This window comes from Dromiciops gliroides, chromosome 2 (assembly GCF_019393635.1).
Source record: "Dromiciops gliroides isolate mDroGli1 chromosome 2, mDroGli1.pri, whole genome shotgun sequence".
NCBI classification, from domain to species: Eukaryota; Metazoa; Chordata; class Mammalia; order Microbiotheria; family Microbiotheriidae; genus Dromiciops; species Dromiciops gliroides.
Genome location: NC_057862.1, coordinates 266216301 through 266233109, shown reverse-complemented (window position 1 = coordinate 266233109; position 16809 = coordinate 266216301). Strand labels below are relative to the sequence as shown.

At 36.1% G+C, this 16809-nt stretch overlaps 1 pseudogene; it reads right to left on the bottom strand.

Annotated features, from left to right (window-relative positions):
* Window positions 1-10150: 10150 nt before the first annotated feature.
* On the bottom strand, window positions 10151-10520 carry LOC122743803 (annotated as a pseudogene).
* Window positions 10521-16809: the final 6289 nt, after the last annotated feature.

The window sequence follows — 16809 nt, the reverse complement described above, 5'->3', positions numbered from 1 at the left end:
TTTTTGTTATTTTTTCTCAACTGATTATTTGATCAAACTCTTTAAAGCATTTCTGTGGCAAATTGGTTGCCATGGCAAGTGTAAATTGATTCTAGAAGTATTATTTTTGATAAGCATATTCCCAAAAAAAAAAAAAAAAAGAGGGGAACATTTGTAAAAGTTTTCTATTTTCAAAAAAAAAAGTTCTTTGAGATTCTGTTGTGCTTTAACTTGTATTTAAGTATGTTCTGATTTTTCACAAAAGTAATTGTATACTAAGTAAAAAAAAGGGTATTATTTGAAATTGTTGCATAATTATATATTATATTTTGAGTCAAGATGTATTCACATTTTTTGCAATCATTTATTATCCTCAATTTTAAATCCATATGAGACTTGGATTATGGGAACTTATCATTTAAGACATTAATTGCCTTTATTCTGAGTTATCAGATGCCAGTTGGCCAAGATGCCATCCAATCACAAGAGGAATACATGCAAGAGCAGACACTGAACTGTCACATGAGGGGAGACATGCATGAAGTCAAGGTATGGCCGAGGGAACGGCTTTTGACAAATGTTGAGGTTGGATTCTCTTGGTTTAATATTTTATTCTCTTTTTCCCCACAATATTGTACAGATGGCTGGAAGTATTCATCCCACCCATCTCACTTCTACACCTGGCTTCTATGCTCCCTCCTATATGCCTGATGCCATGGACCATCTCAATCCCATGCATCTGATTAAGTCTGACTCAGTTTCTTCCAATATGTTCGGTGGCATGGACATATATTCCATCCACCTATTTTAAGCCTGGCATACTGTATGGGCAGTACATATTGCTCAAGTGTGGGAATGCTCATATCCCATCATTTCTCTGTTCTTTTATGGTAACCCCCATAATTATCTCAGGTGTCATGATAAATAACAGTGTTGAATTTGGCCTTGACACCTGTTACCAATTATATTAGATTTTCTAATTTCTCATAATGGCATGAGGATAATTAGGCAGATGATGCAAAAAGTGATGAAACAAAGATAAAAATTATTTTTAAAAATTAATATCACAGCAATTGTCTTCTCAAATACCCTCCATAAGGGGGGGACTATAGTAATATTATAATTTTAAAGAATGGTTCAATTTTTGTTTTATTATATGTTTCATGTGTAACAACTAAGATTCTGAATTCCCTTAGACATGTTTTTGAGAACTTTCATTGTTTGATTTGATTATTGACAAAGCTATTTTAAAGTTGTGTTAAGCTCAATTTTGTAGGAAATTTCCTGGCTGATTACCAGTATCCACACATCAACCCCTGAAAAGACTTCCATTCCACGACTACACCTAGAGGACATCTGAGAAAAGACTTTCAGAGACTTTAAATGAACAGTTTTGATTTGTTTTTGTTGGTTTTTTTTCTCTTTCTGTTATAATATACACCATCTGTAACATGTATTCTCTGCAGAGGCCCTCCCTTTGCAAGACTACTGTCAAAGCGTCGGTTCATGAGGACAAAAAATCGCCCCTCTGGACAAAACTTTCCTCTCTTCCTTTTCTATATTGTTGTATACATATTATTAGTTAGCAATAGTTATTATATTGTTTTTACTGTTCCGTCAAGGAAACATTTTGTTTCTTGAGGAACAACAGGGGGGACTGTAACGATTGGAATGACGCCACCTGCTGGATACTTACTGTAGAAGAGTTCTGCCCATGAAGGGAAGGTCTTTGAGGGCAAGACCAGGAGTCGGGAAGTGACGCGGGCTAGTGGGAGGAGGAAGGAAGAGACTGGCGCTCAGTCTCGCGCTCTTGGCTTTGGACTCTGGTGGAGAGCGGAGCTAGAAATGTGCTCTCCCTTTAATAGATAGGAATCTAGGCCTTTCTCTCTCTCTTTACCAAATTCTTCTTTTCCTTAATAAATGCTTAAAAGTCTAACTCTTGCTAAAGCTTATAATTTATTGGCGACCACTCATTAGATATTTTAGACAGACTAGCTAGAATTTTAGCCCTTAACACAATTGTACCAAAATTAATCTACTTATTCAGTGCCATACCAATCAATCTACCAAAAATTATTTTATAGTTAGAAAAAAATCATAACAAAATTCATCAACTGAACCAGATCTCAAACTGCATTATAAAAAGATAATCATCAAAAGTACCTGGTACTGGTTAAGAAATAGAATGGTAGATCAGGGAAACAGATTATATACACAAGATACAGTAGTAAAACACCATAGTAATTCAGTGTTTGATAAACCCAAAGATCCAAATTTTTGAGAGAAAAACTGTTGGGAAAACTGGAAAACAGAATGGCAGAAACTAGCTATAGACCAATGCCTTATACCATATACCAAGATATGGTCCAAAATAGTACATGATTTGGGGGCAGCAAGGTGGCGCAGTGGATAAAGCACCAGCCCTGGATTCAGGAGGACCTGAGTTCAAATCTGGCCTCAGACACTTGACACTTACTAGCTGTGTGACCCTGGGCAAGTCACTTAACCCCCGTTGCCCCGAAAAAAACCAAAAATAAACAAACAAAATAGTACATGATTTGCAGATAAAGGGTGACACCACAAGCAAATTAAGAGAGCAAGAAATAGCTTACTTGTCAGATTTATAGAGAAGGGAAAATCTTGTGACCAAACAAAATCTAAAAAGAATTACAAAATGTAAAATGGATCATTTTGATTAATATAAAATTTAAAAGTTTTTGCACAAACAAAACCAGTGCAACCAAATTTAGAAGGAAAGCAGAAAACAGGAAAACAATTTTTACAGCAGGTATTTCTGATAAAGACTTCATTTCTCATACATTTAGAGAAGTGAGTCAAATTTATAAGAATACAAGTCATTCCCCAGTTGATAAATGGTCAAAGGATATTAACAGACTGTTTTGAGACAAAGAAATCAAAGCTATCTATAGTCATGTGAAAAAAAATTATCTAAATCACTATTGATTAGAGAAATGAAAATGAAAGCAACTCTGAAGTACTACCTCACACCTATCAGATTGGCTAATATGACAAGAAAAATGATAAATGTTGGAAGGGATAAGGGAAAACTAGCACAGTAATATACTGTTGGTGGAGTTGTATACTAGTCCAATTGTTCTGGAGAGCAATTTGGAATCATACCCAAAGGGTTATAAAACTGTGCTTACTCTCTGATCCAGCAATACCATTACTAGGTCTCTATACCAAAGACACAAAAAAGGAGGTGGGAAGGAGGCAAGGGAGAAGAACCTATTTGTACAAAAATATGTATAGCAGCTCTTTTTGTGGTAGCTAAGTACTGGAAGTTGAGGAGATGTTCATCAATTAAGGAATGGCTGAACAAGTTGTGGTAATGGATTGTGGTGGAATATTGCTGTGCTATAAGAAATAATATAATCCATTGAGATTTTTCCTGTATTCCTCATGGTGGAATACAGTTTATTGGTGATTCCATTCAACTGAAAGGATTTTTGTTTGGTATAGAAAACAAATTTTTGCATTTGTAGAAACTGAGACCTGTAAGAAGATTCATGGAATCTCAGCAAATCAAACTGAATGCTTTCTCTAGCAATCAAAACCAGTGTATCCAGTATCATGGTAGTATGAATTACTTTTCATGGATCCCACAAGTTTTATTTTATTTGTGTTTATCCTGTTCTCAATCAATGCTTTTTTTTTACTTTACTTTTTTCTCTTTTTAAATTTTAAAATTTATTTTAGCCAAATACAAAATAAGAAAAGAAAAAAAGTTGCCATATACACAAGCAGAACATAAAAGATTCAATATAAAACAATAAATTTCCATTTCAAGAAAACCTATGTAATAAATCTGCCCAGCTTTGTTTCCTTGTTGATTTTCTTTTGTTCTCAGCTGTGTACTCTTTTTTGTTTTGTTTTGTTTTTTAGTGAGGCAATTGGGGTTAAGTGACTTGCCCAGGGTCACACAGCTAGTATGTGTTAAGTGTCTGAGGCCGGATTTGAACTCAGGTACTCCTGACTCCAGGGCCGGTGCTCTATCCACTGCGCCATCTAGCTGCCCCGCAGCTGTGTACTCTTAACTTTATTTTTCCCCTCTCTCCCCACTCCACACCTTAAAGAAAGCATATATATGTGTGTGTGTATATATGTGTATATATATACACACACATGTATATATGTATATATATATATATACACACATAGATATCTATAAACATACACATATACACTCATATATATCCTACTATGTTTATTTTTACTCATCTATTTTTCTGAAGGTGGATAGTATCTTCCTTCACAAGTCCAAGTCTTTTCATGTTTTTCGAAGTCAACCAGATCATCATTTCCCATACCACAACAATATTCCAACCCAATCACATCCTATCTGAGAGATTATGAAAGTTTTCTTTTTTCCTGATTTTCTGCATTCCTTCTATTCTTGGCTACATAGGTTTTCTTTACAGACAAAAAATAATTTAAAACAATTGGAATTATTCATTTTACACTTCAATGATGTTCTCACCTTATAATCAATCAATGTTATAATTTAGTTCAATTCAAACGAATGGTAAACTGCTTAATGGAAGCCAGATATGTTAGTCTCATTCCATTCACAAGTTGATATCTCTCTGACATCTATGTTGGGAGTAAAGGGAATCCTTTTGGAAACAGACAAAATAATCTTTAGGAATTAATTTGCCTAAACAGGAATCTTCTCCATTCTTCCACTTAATACATTATAAATATTCCTCATCTATATTCTTCCTGTTTTGTTTTTAGTTATGTCAAATGAAGTAGGCTATCTCTCTCATTCCCTGATAATGTAATCTTAACTTCTCTTCAGAAAAACTGTCTACCAGAGGGTAATTGGTATCTCAACCAACAAATCCCTGTGACATCGTTTAGAAACTTGATAGAAAGTTGGAAATTGTATATTTCCTTGCAGTCAAATGTTACAAGAGTTCATATTGGCTTCTCTAATTTTTGCATTTTTTCAAGCTGCCTCTGGCTGCTGAGATCCATTTACCCGCCTTGCTGGCTTTTGGTAGTCCTTTTGTATATTTCTGGAGTGAAGGGAGAAGCTTATTTCTGTTTACTTTTGGGATTGCTTTGCCAGTGATACTTCTAGAGTCCATTTCAGATGGTTTTTTGGTTTGTTTGTTGTTGCTTTTTTGTTGGTGGTGGGGGTTTTTTGTTTTTGTTTTTTGCAGTTTCAATACCAGAGTTTGTCTTTTCTACAACTTTTCATTTCACTTATCTTTCATTTCACCAAACTAGATTATATTTTAACAGGACACCCTCCCCGCAAAACACCCATAATTTATATTTAAGTGGTTCCTGAATCATTCATTTTTGTATAGCTATACCACCAAAGATCAGCTTAAATTAAATGCACGACGAAAAAGTAGAAAAAGCTGTGGCATACATTTGAAACAGCTCAATCTTGAACTACTTAGCAATTAAAAAACAGTTGTGTGTTATTGTGCAGTCATTTTCAGTCCCATCTGAATCTTTATAACCCCATTAGGGGTTTTCTTGGCAAAGACACTGGAACAGTTTGCCATTTTCTTTTCCAGCTTATTTTACAGATAAGGAATGGAGGCAAATAGGATTAAGGGACTTGCTAAGGTCACACAACTAGGAAGTGTCTGAGGCCAGATTTTGTTTTTTTTTTTTTTTAGGCAATGGGGGTTAAGTGACTTGCCCATGGTCACACAGCTAATAAGTGTCAAGTGTCCGAGGCCGGATTTGAACTCAGGTACTCCTGAATCCTGGGCCGGTGCTTTAACCACTGTGCCATCTTGCTGCCCCCCATGAGGCCAGATTTGAACTCAGGAAGATGGGTCTTCCTGACTTCAGACCAGGCACTCCATCCATTGCTCCACCTAGCTGTCCAATAAAAAATTGGAAACGAATAACAGAAACTACATTGAAATCATTTATGATAATATTATGTAGAAGTTCAACAAATATAAATCCATTGTCACTAGAAAACCAGAACTTGCTATGTGAAAGAGATGGTAATCAAAGACACAGTTGTTTAGAATATAAACTCATTTGCAAAATCTTACAAAGGATAATGTACAATTTTAAGTAGTATCCTCAAAATATACCTGTCAATTTCCTGAAATTGGCAAAACAATTTTTTTTTTTGGTGAGGCAATTGGGGTTAAGTGACTTGCCCAGAGTCACACAGCTAGTAAGTGTTAAGTGTCTGAGGCCGGATATGAACTCAGGTCCTCCTGATGCTAGGGCCGGTGCTCTATCCACTGCACCACCCAGCTGCCCCCAAAACAAAAATTTTAAAGAGAAAATAGTGCATAACAAGAACCAACATGTGTTTAAACTACATGCAAACTTCCCTTTTAGGAGAGGCTGGAAAGTCTGTTTTGATAAAGTTGTGATGACATGTAATAGAAGTGATCTGGAGAGACTTTGGAGCATATACAGACATTTTGTAATTGTTTCTTATTCTGATAACCACATACCATATAACCATAACCATATAACCATATCTGGTAGAAGCCTTTTTTTATTTGTAATGGAACAGGGGCACCTTCAAAAGGTCTTCATCATGCTTGGTCATTTTTCTCAGGTACCCTCTCTTGGTTTGACTCATTTGCTAATGGTGTGCATTAAGAGACAATGCAAATTGACCTCAGTTCTTTTGCCCTGTCATTTGTTCTTTTCCATTTAGTTGTAAAAAATTAATTTGGAAGCTCTGGCCTTTTGAGTTCCCAACTGTTAGAAGACAGCCTCTGGGAATTCTGGAAGTTTGAGTCCATGGCTGGTTTTGCAGTCAACCTGGCATCAATGTCTCAAGGACCAAGAACCTTTGGAAATGATCTTTTGAACACATCCTAGCAGTAACTGAGGCAAAGACTTATCTGGCTATACTGTCACATTTGGATGTAAATTTAAGCAATGACATGTAGAAATTGTGCTAAATCTGATGTTACTCTCCTCAGAAACTAAAATGGTAAAGAGGAAAAATATGCCCCAAAATGTTTCTGAGAAGAAATATTTGTATTTTTATATTGCTATATCTAAATTGAAAATATCCCCTTTGTAAAAGCTAAACACACACAATAAATGGAGGGGATCAGGGAAAACTTCATAAAGAAGTGACACTTGAAGTGTGCCTTGTAAGATATATGCCCTATGGCCCAGTACCCAGAGGTTTGAACTTTAGTGGTCCAAATTCAGTTCCCCAAATCTTAACTTGGACTCATTTTGCCACACTTAGAGTTTTCTCTAGAAATCTCACAATATAGCTGGTGCCTTCATCTCAAGATATCATTTTTAAAAAACACCTCCTATTGAAATACTCAGGCTAATAATACTGGATATGAGATAGCCTTTATTTAACATCATAGAAAGAATGCAAAATAATACAAAGGACTCGCCATAGCCCATAGACATGATATATAATTTCCTCTCTACTGAGTCCCAGCTTCCCCTTTAGGTAGCTATACTCATGGTGCAACCTTAATGTATTAAGTTCCACCATTCTACCTCCCCACTCTGGGAAACTGGGCCCAGGAACTTAATGAAATCATCTAGAATGTAGAAAGAAGAAAAGGGAACACATGATAATGATCTAGGGAAGGGGACTGGGTAGTAGTGATGAAACTATAAGAAAAATTAAGAGTGTCACAGAAGCCCAAGAAGAGGGAAAATTCACTAGGAGGAGTGTTATCAAAAACTGCAGAGAAGTCAAGGAAGATAAGAACTGAGGAAAAAACAGGTGCAAGATTGTAGAGGTTTGAGGAGTGCTCAGTGGATGATGAAGAAGTAAAAGTAAAGCACACAGCAGATACTAAGAGTTTGGTAGTGCTATGAGGAGAGGCTAAAGATTTCCCATATCTCAGCTCCATAAAAGTACTAGTCTTGTTTTCAGCACTTCTCTGTAATGGTTGTGTTTAATCATAAGGGATGTGTCTGCTAGATAGAGTGTACCTGTGTAAGTGATGTAGTTGGTATATGAGGAGATTATGGAGAGAGAAATTTTTAATCATCCAGGAGCAACATGTTTTCCCTTGCTCACCTTCTCAACCTCCTCACCCCCACCCCACAATGAGTTTTGCTTTTGAAGAGACTTTGATAACTATGGTCAAAAACAGAAATCTGTCCCCCACAAAAACAGAAACGGAGTGAAGCACAGTTATGTATGAGGTATTTTATTTTTTCCATTACATGTAAAGATAGTTCTCAACTTTTGTTTATACATGTTTTACAATTTCAGATTTTTCTCCCTCCCACCCCTCCCTCCCCCCTCCCCTAGACAGCAGGTAATCTGATATAAGTTATATCTATATATCTCTATACATATACATATATATATACACACACACATATATATACACATAATAACATTAATCCTATTTCTGCATTAATCCTGTTACAAGAGAAAGAATCAGAGCAGTGATGCAAAACCTCAAAATAGAAAGAAAAAAAAAAAACCAACAGCACCCAAAACAAAAGAAATAATATGGTTCAATCAGCATCTATACTCCACAGTTCTTTCTTTCTTTTTTTTTCTTGGATTTGGAGATCCTCTTCTATCATGAGTTCGCTGGAACTCTTCTGTACCATTGCATTGGTGAGAAGAATATAGTCCATCACAGTAGGTCAACACTCAATGTTGATGATACTGTGTACAATGTTCTTCTGGTTCTGCTCATCTCACTCATCATCAGCTCACGTAAGACCCTCCAGGTTTCTCTGAACTCTTCCTGCTCATCATTTCTTACAGCACAATAGTATTCCATTGTATTCATATACCACAGCTTGTCCAGCCATTCCCCAATTGATGGGCATCCCCATAACTTCCAATTCCTTGCTACCACGTAAAAAAAGAGCAGCTATAAATATTTTTGTACATGTGGGTCCCTTTCCCCCTTCCATGATTTCTTTGGGCAAAAGACCTAAAAGTGGGATTGCTGGGTCAAAGGGTATGCACAGCTTTATTGCCCTTTGGGCATAATTCCAAATTTGAAGCACAGTTATGAAAACAAGTACCCATTTATTCTTCTCAGCAAGACATCCATGCAGTTGAGGGGTTTTAGGGAAGGAGAGTGTAAACTGGGGCAAACACCTCCTTAATTGACTTTATTTTTTTAATGTAATAAAAATTTTTATTTATAGTTTTGGGTTCCAATTTTTATCCCTCCTTCCCTCCCTTTCCTTCCCCCTCCTCGAGGTGGCAAGCAATCAGATATAAGTTATGCATATATGACTATGCAAAGTACTACCATATTAGTCATTTTATAGAAGAAAACTTGACTAAAAAAAAATGAAAGAAAGTGAAAAATAGCATGCTTCAGTCTCTTCCATCAATATCAGTTCTTTCTTTGGAGGTGGATAGTATATTTCATCAATAGTCCTTTGGGATTTTCTTGGATCATTGTATTGTTGAGAAAGGTCAAGGCATTCATAGTTCTTCATCAAACAATATTGCTGCACTCTGTGCACAATGTTCTCTTGGTTCTCCTCACTTTACTATGCATCATTTCATACATGTCTTTGCAGGACTTTATGAAGTCATCCTGCTTGTCATTTCTTATAGCACAATAGTTGTCCATCACCATCATATAACACTGTTTGTTTAGACATTCCCCAATTGATGGGCATTTCTTTGATTTCCGATTCTTAGCCAACACAAACAGAGCTATTAGAAATATTTTTGTACAAATGGGTCTTTTTCTCTTTTTGGGGATGTCTTTGGGATATAAACCTTGACTGACATTGCTGGATCAAAGGGTATGCACAGTTCTATAGTCCTTTGGGCATAGTTCCAAATTGTTCTCCAGAATGGTTGGATCTTTTCACAATTCCAACAACAGCTTATTAGCATCCCAGCTTTCCCACATCCCCTCCAACATCCAATATTTTCCAGTTTTGTTATATTTGCCACTCTGATAAGTGTGAGGTGATACCTCAGAGTTGTGTTAATTTGCATTTCTCTGCTTAATAGTGATCTAGAGCATTTTTCATATGATTATATATAGCTTTGATTTCTTTGTCTGCAAACTGCCTGTTCATATCCTTTGACAATTTATCAATTGAGGAATGACATGTATTTTTATAAATTTGACTCAGTTCTCTATATATTTGAGAAATGGGGCTTTTATTAGAGATATTTGTTTCTTTTTTAATAACAATTTGTCTTTTTATTTAGCACTTCTACAAATTATGCCTTAACAGCAAATTTCTGAAGAGGATACAGGCATTCCTTCCTCTGTTGTTTTTTTGGTCTTCAGGCTTCCCTCATGCTTATTAAGCCTTCAGTGCATGGCATGGGTCTTCTTGGGCTGAAGGTCCAGGGGCTTGTATTTCTTGCCCTTATAGAATTTCCTGAGGTTCTTTTTCTGTGTCTGGTTGATGACAGTCAGAACTTGGGCAATAGATTTTTGGACAACCTGGATCTTAGATAACTTGGATGCAGCTCCTCCAGTGACCTTAGCCACTCTCAATTTGGAAAGTTCCACCTTTAAATTATCTAACTGTTTAAGTAGCTCCTCCTTCTTCCCGCGAAGATCCCTGGCCTTGATTTTTGCCATGATCAAAGATCACCAGATCTAAGGAGAAAGAGGAAAAGGTGAGATATTTGTTTAAAAAATTCTTTCCCAGTTTTCTGCTTCCCTTGTAATCTTGGTTACATTAGTTTTGTTTGTGCAAAATTTTTTTAAATTTTATATAATAAAAATTATCTATTTTACATTTTATTTTATTCTTTATATCTTCTTTGGTTCCAAATTCTTCCTCTGTTTTGACAATTATTCCATACTCTCTTAATTTGCTTATGGTATCATCCTTTATGTGTAAGTCATGTATCCATTTTGACCTCATTTTAGTATACAGTGTGAGATGTTGGTCTATACTTAGTTTCTGCCATACTGTTTTCCAGTTTTCCCAGCAGTTTTTGTCAAATAATGAGTTTGAATATTTGGATTTATTATATACTAGGTTACTATAGTCATTTACTATAGTATAATTTCTATCTATTCTCTTCCACTGATCTACCATTTCTTAGCTAGTTTTGCTAGTTACCACTTTATAATACAGTTTGAGATCTGGTACTGCTAGACCACCTTCTTTTGTATTTTTCATTGATTCCCAAGATATCCTTGAACTTTTGTTTTTCTAGATGAATTATGTTATTATTTTTTCTAGCTCTGTAAAATATTTTTGATAATTTGATTGGTACAGCACTAAATAAAAAACTTAGGTAGGATTGTCATTTTTATTGTATTGGCTCTGCCTACCCATGAGCAATTAATATTTTTCCAATTGATTAGATCCAACTTTGTTTCTTTGAAAAGTGTTTTGTAGTTCTGGTCATATAGTTGCTGTTTTTGCCTTTGCAGGTAGATTCCCAAATAATTTATATTGGCTACAGTTATTTTAAATGGAATTTCTCTTTCTGTCTGTTGTTGTTGGACTTTACTGGTAATATATAGAAATTCTGATGATTTATGTGGGTTTATTGTGTATCTTGCAACTTTGCTAAAGTTGTTAATAATTTCAAGTAGCTTTTTAGTTGATTCTCTAGGATTTTCTAAGTATAACATCTTATCTGCAAAGAGTGATAGTTTTGTTTCCTCATTACCTATTCTAATTCCTTTAATTTCTTTGTCTTCTCTTATTACTATAGGAATAACATTTCTAATACAATATTAATAATACAATATAGGGGCAGCTACGTGGCACAATGGATAGAGCACCGGCCCTGGATTCAGGAGGACCTGAGTTCAAATCCGGCCTCAGACACTTAACACTTACTAGCTGTGCAATCCTGGGCAAGTCACTTAACCCCAATTGCCCTGAAAAAAAACCCCAAAAACAACAACAAAAATAATACAATATAGCTGACATTTCTAATAGAATATTACATAATAGAGGTGATAATGGGCATCCTTGCTTCATCTCTGATTGTATTAGGAAGACTTTCAGGTTATCTCCATTACAGATAATGTTTACTGATAGTTTTAGATAAATAGTACTTATCATTTTAAGGTTAGTGCCTTTTATTCCTATGCTCTCTACTGTTTTTAACAGGAATGGGTGTTGTATTTTGTCAAAGGCCTTTTTTGCATCTATTGAGATAATCATATGATTTCTGTTGCTTTTATTATTGATATGGTCAATTATGCTGATAGTTTTCCTAATACTGAACCAGTCCTGCATTTCTGTATAAATTCCACTTGGTCATAGTGTATGATCCTTGTGATATCGTCCTGCAATCTTTTTGCTAGTATTTTATTTAAAATTTTTGCATCAATAAATAATAAAACGAGATTGGTCTATAATTTACTTTCTCTGTTTTGGCTCTGACTGGTTTGGGTAGCAGCATCATATTTGTCTCATAAAAGGAATTTGGTAGGACTCCACTTATTTTTTCAAATAATTTATATAGTATCACAGGGCAATAATGGTTAGGTGACTTGCCCAGGATCACATAGCTAGTAAGTGTCAAGTGTCTGAGGTTGGATTTAAACTCAGGTCCTCCTGGATCCAGGGCTGGTGCTTTATTCACTGCGCCACCTAGCTGCTCTCGGGATTAATTGTTCTTTAAATATTTGGTAGAATTCACTTGTGAATCTGTCTGGTCCTGGGGATGTTTTCTTAGGAAGTTCATAGATGACTTGTTCAATTTCTTTTTCTAAAATTGGTTTATTTAAATATTTAATTTCTTCTTCTGCTAATCTGGGTAATTTATATTTTTGTAGATATTCATCCATTTCATTTAGATTGTCAAATTTATTGGCATATCATTGGGCATAAAAAAATAATAACAATAATAATAATTTCCTCTTCATTGGTGGTGAGTTCACCCCTTTCCTTTTTTTTGTTTTAAATTTTTTATTTATTTTTTTTTGTGGGGACCATGGGGGTTAAGTGACTTGCCCAGGGTCACACAGCTAGTAAGTGTCAAGTGTCTGAGGCCGGATTTGAACTCAGGTCCTCCTGAATCCAGGGCCGGTGCTTTATCCACTGCGCCACCTAGCTGCCCCCTACCCCTTTCCTTTTTGATACTAATAATTTCATTTCCTTCTTTCCTTTTTTTTTGATCAAATTAACCAATGGTTTATCTATTTTATTGGTTTTTTTTTTCATAAAACCAGCTTCTAGTTTTATTTATTAATTCAATGGTTTTCTTACTTTCAATTTCATTTTCATTAATCTCTCCTTTGATTTTCAGGATTTCCAATTTGGTGTTTAGTTGGGGATTTTTAATTTATTCATTTTCTAGTTGTTTTTTTTTTTTAGTTGCATGCCCAATTCATTGATCTGCTTTTTCTCTATTTTATTGGGATATAAATTTTCCCCTATGGCTGTATCCCATAAATTTTGATATGTTGCCTCATCATTGTCATTTTATTTAATGAAATAATAAATTTTTTCTATGATTTGTTCTTTGGCCCACTTGTTTTTTAGGATCAGATTATTTAATTTCCAATTGTTTTTTAATCTCTCTTTCAATTGTCCATTACTGAATGTAATTTTTATTGCATTATGATCTGAAAAGGATGTGTTTACTATTTCTGCTTTTCTACACCTGGTTGTAAGGTTTTTATGCCCTAATACATGATAAGTTTTCATGCAGGTCCCATGTTCTTCGGAGAAGAAGGTATATTCCTTTCTATTCCCATTCAATTTTCTCCAGAGATCTATCATAACTAATTTTTCAAGAATTTTATTCATTTTCTTAACTTCTTTCTTGTTATTTTTTGGTTAGGTTTATCTCCCACTAGGATAGTTTTGCTATCTATTTCCTCCTGCAACTCATTCAACTTTTCCTTCAAAAATTTAGATGCTATACCATTTGGTACATATATGTTAAGTATTGATAAGACTTCATTGTCTATGGTACCTTTCAGCAAGATATAGTTTCCTTCTTTATCACTTTTAACCAGATCTATTTTTGCTTTTGCTTTGTCTGAAATCATGATTGCTACCCTTGCTTTCTTTGCTTCAGCTGAGGCATAATAGATTCTGTTCTAACCTCTTATGTATACATCGTGTGTATCTCTCTGCTTCAAATGTGTTTCTTGTAAACAACATATTGTAGGATTTTAGTTTTTAATCCATTCTGCTATCTGCTTCCATTCAATGGGTGAGTTCATCCCATTCACATTTATAGTTATAACTATTTATTTCCATGCTATTTTTCATCTGTTTATTCTCCACCCCCACATTCTTATCCCCCACCCTTTTCCTTCTCACAAGTGTTTTACATATGATCTCAGCCTTCATATTGGGATATCCCCTCCCTTGTATCAGTCCTCCCTCCCCCTTCTGTTATCACCACGCCTTTTTAAACTTCCTTATAGAGTAAGATAGATTTCATATCCAACTGAGTGTGTTATTTCCTCTTTGAACCAACTTTGATGAGAGGAAGGTTTAATCTTTGCCCATCTCCCCAGGCTCTGATTTATATCTGAGCTCTAAGAGGGATTCAGACCCCAGCTCCAAAAGGGATTAATGGATAACTTAATTAATACAAGTCAGGGCCTACGTTCTTGTTATCCACAATAATCACTACTCATAACAAGAACATAAAGAGGCAGGTCATAGAGAACTTAAATATAACAAAGACATAGAGACAGGTTATAGAAATCCTAACTGATAAATGTTAATATCCAGAAACTAGGCCTGAGAATGGAAAAAAGGACATTCTGACCTTGGTAAGTTTAGGTAACATGCACAGGAAAGGCCAAGTTTGTCCCCAGATTTACCTTAAGATGTGTAAACCCCCAAACACACCTCCACAGAAAAAGGTACCTGCCTCAGGGGTTGGCTTAGGATCCCAGGAAGTCCAAATTAGGATAAGTCCACCCCTGTACCTCCCTAAAGTAGAGATTATTATAATAAGACTGATAATCAGTTTATGCATACTATAAATATAACTGTCTTTTCTTTCCCTATTTGAGAGACACCTCCATGGTGCCCTCCCTGTGGTCATTCACAGTATTGCAATAAAACTTGGGAAACTGAGTCACTGAGTCTTGTAATTCTTTTGGGACAACTCATGATCAATCTGATCAATTAAACCCACCCAACAACAACCAGAGAACACAAAGGTCAGTTCTCAAGATGTAAATCACTTTCTTCTTAAAAGGGAAGGAAACTACAGAAAGACAATATCTGTGAAAATTAAAGAAAGGTTTTATTAAGCAGGGAAGTAAATTTAACATGGTTGTGGTACTACTGAATAAGATTCCATGCAATGGATTGTGAGGGATTATATACAGTTTAAACAAAGACAGGTAAGGAATTTTGGCGAAAAGGTGGGTTTAAGGGGAATGGTGGGGTGAGGAATTCCATGGGTCAAGAATGTTTCCTTTCATACACAAATCAGAAGGCATTCTTGGTGATAATAAGTTCAGTTCAATGCCTTATTAGGAGCTGTCTTGGTAAGATCTCTCTCTCAAAAAAAAAAAAAAAAAGAATTATTCTAAAGTTAAGTGAATTTCTTATTTTTATTTTTATTTTTTGTTGGGGCAATGAGGGTTAAGTGACTTGCCCAGAGTCACACAGCTAGAAAGTGTCAAGGGTCTGAGGCTGGATTTAAACTCAGGTCCTCCTTCAGTGAATTTCTAAAGATTAGGTTTTCTCCAAAAAGACCATAAACACGATATATCCATAGTTGCATATCCTCTAGTCAGATGAGTCTTTGATTGGTTTCAGAGTTACTGATTCCCTACAGTCCAGCTAGGTTTAGGCCATGCAAAGGATTGTTGCTATGTTTGGCAATGCAGCCAGTCCTCATGCAGTTGTTCTGGTTACCTGGATAATTGGGGGACTCAAGCAAATCAAGGTATTTTCACAAGAGTATTTAAATAGTTGAGCCAAGCAATTGTTTTTTTGTTTTTTTTTTTTTTTTTTGCGGGGCAATCGGGGTTAAGTGACTTGCCCAGGGTCACACAGCTAGTAAGTGTCAAGTGTCTGAGGCTGGATTTGAACTCAGATCCTCCTGAATCCAGGGTCGGTGCTTTATCCACTGCGCCACCTAGCCGCCCCCGAGCCAAGCAATTGTTAAGCGGGGGTGCTATGCAGTGCCTGGACAGTAAATGATTTGTTGATATGTCAGTTAGGTCCAGACTGATTAACTCCCTGCTTCCTGGTTTTATGGAAATATTATGGGCCCTCGGTTACTTACCCCAGAAGTTGTCTGGGGAGGTCAAGGAACTTTTTCCTTGAAACCCCAGTTTTCCCTAGAGATCAAGGAACCTTCTTCTTGAAACTAAATTAAAGGACAGACACACCTAGAAAGATAAGCAGCACCTGATCTGGACTGAGATAACTCCAGGACCACCACCCTTCATTCCAGTCTCCCTCTCCCCCCTCTATGAGGTAATCCTCTTAGGCATGGCTGCACCAGGATGGGACAGAGCAACCACCTACCACCAGACTGCTTCCAACCCACCAAGAGACCACCAGACTACTTCCAACCCACTACCCAATAAGGGACATTTCTTTCACCCTTACTTGGGTGGTCATGCCATCTTGGCCCTATAAAAAGGCACTCCCCAGTCTAGGGAGAAAAGAGTTTTAAACTTTCCTCTCAGCCAGTTTCTCTTGTATCATATAAATGTATAATATATGTATAAAACTGTTCTTTTATTCCTAACAAGAATGTGTGTGAGAGTGTAATTCTTTACAGAGGAATCTTAAGGACCCACGTGCTTTCCCCATAACATTTTTGGCTCCCCAACATTGCAGGTCACAGGATCTTCCTCTCTTCTCCCCATATGGCAGTCAGAGGTAAGAATGCATTTTGCATAATACCTCTCTCTTTCTCCCACTTGACCCTGGCCAGTGCTTGGCTTTTCCACCAACAGACAG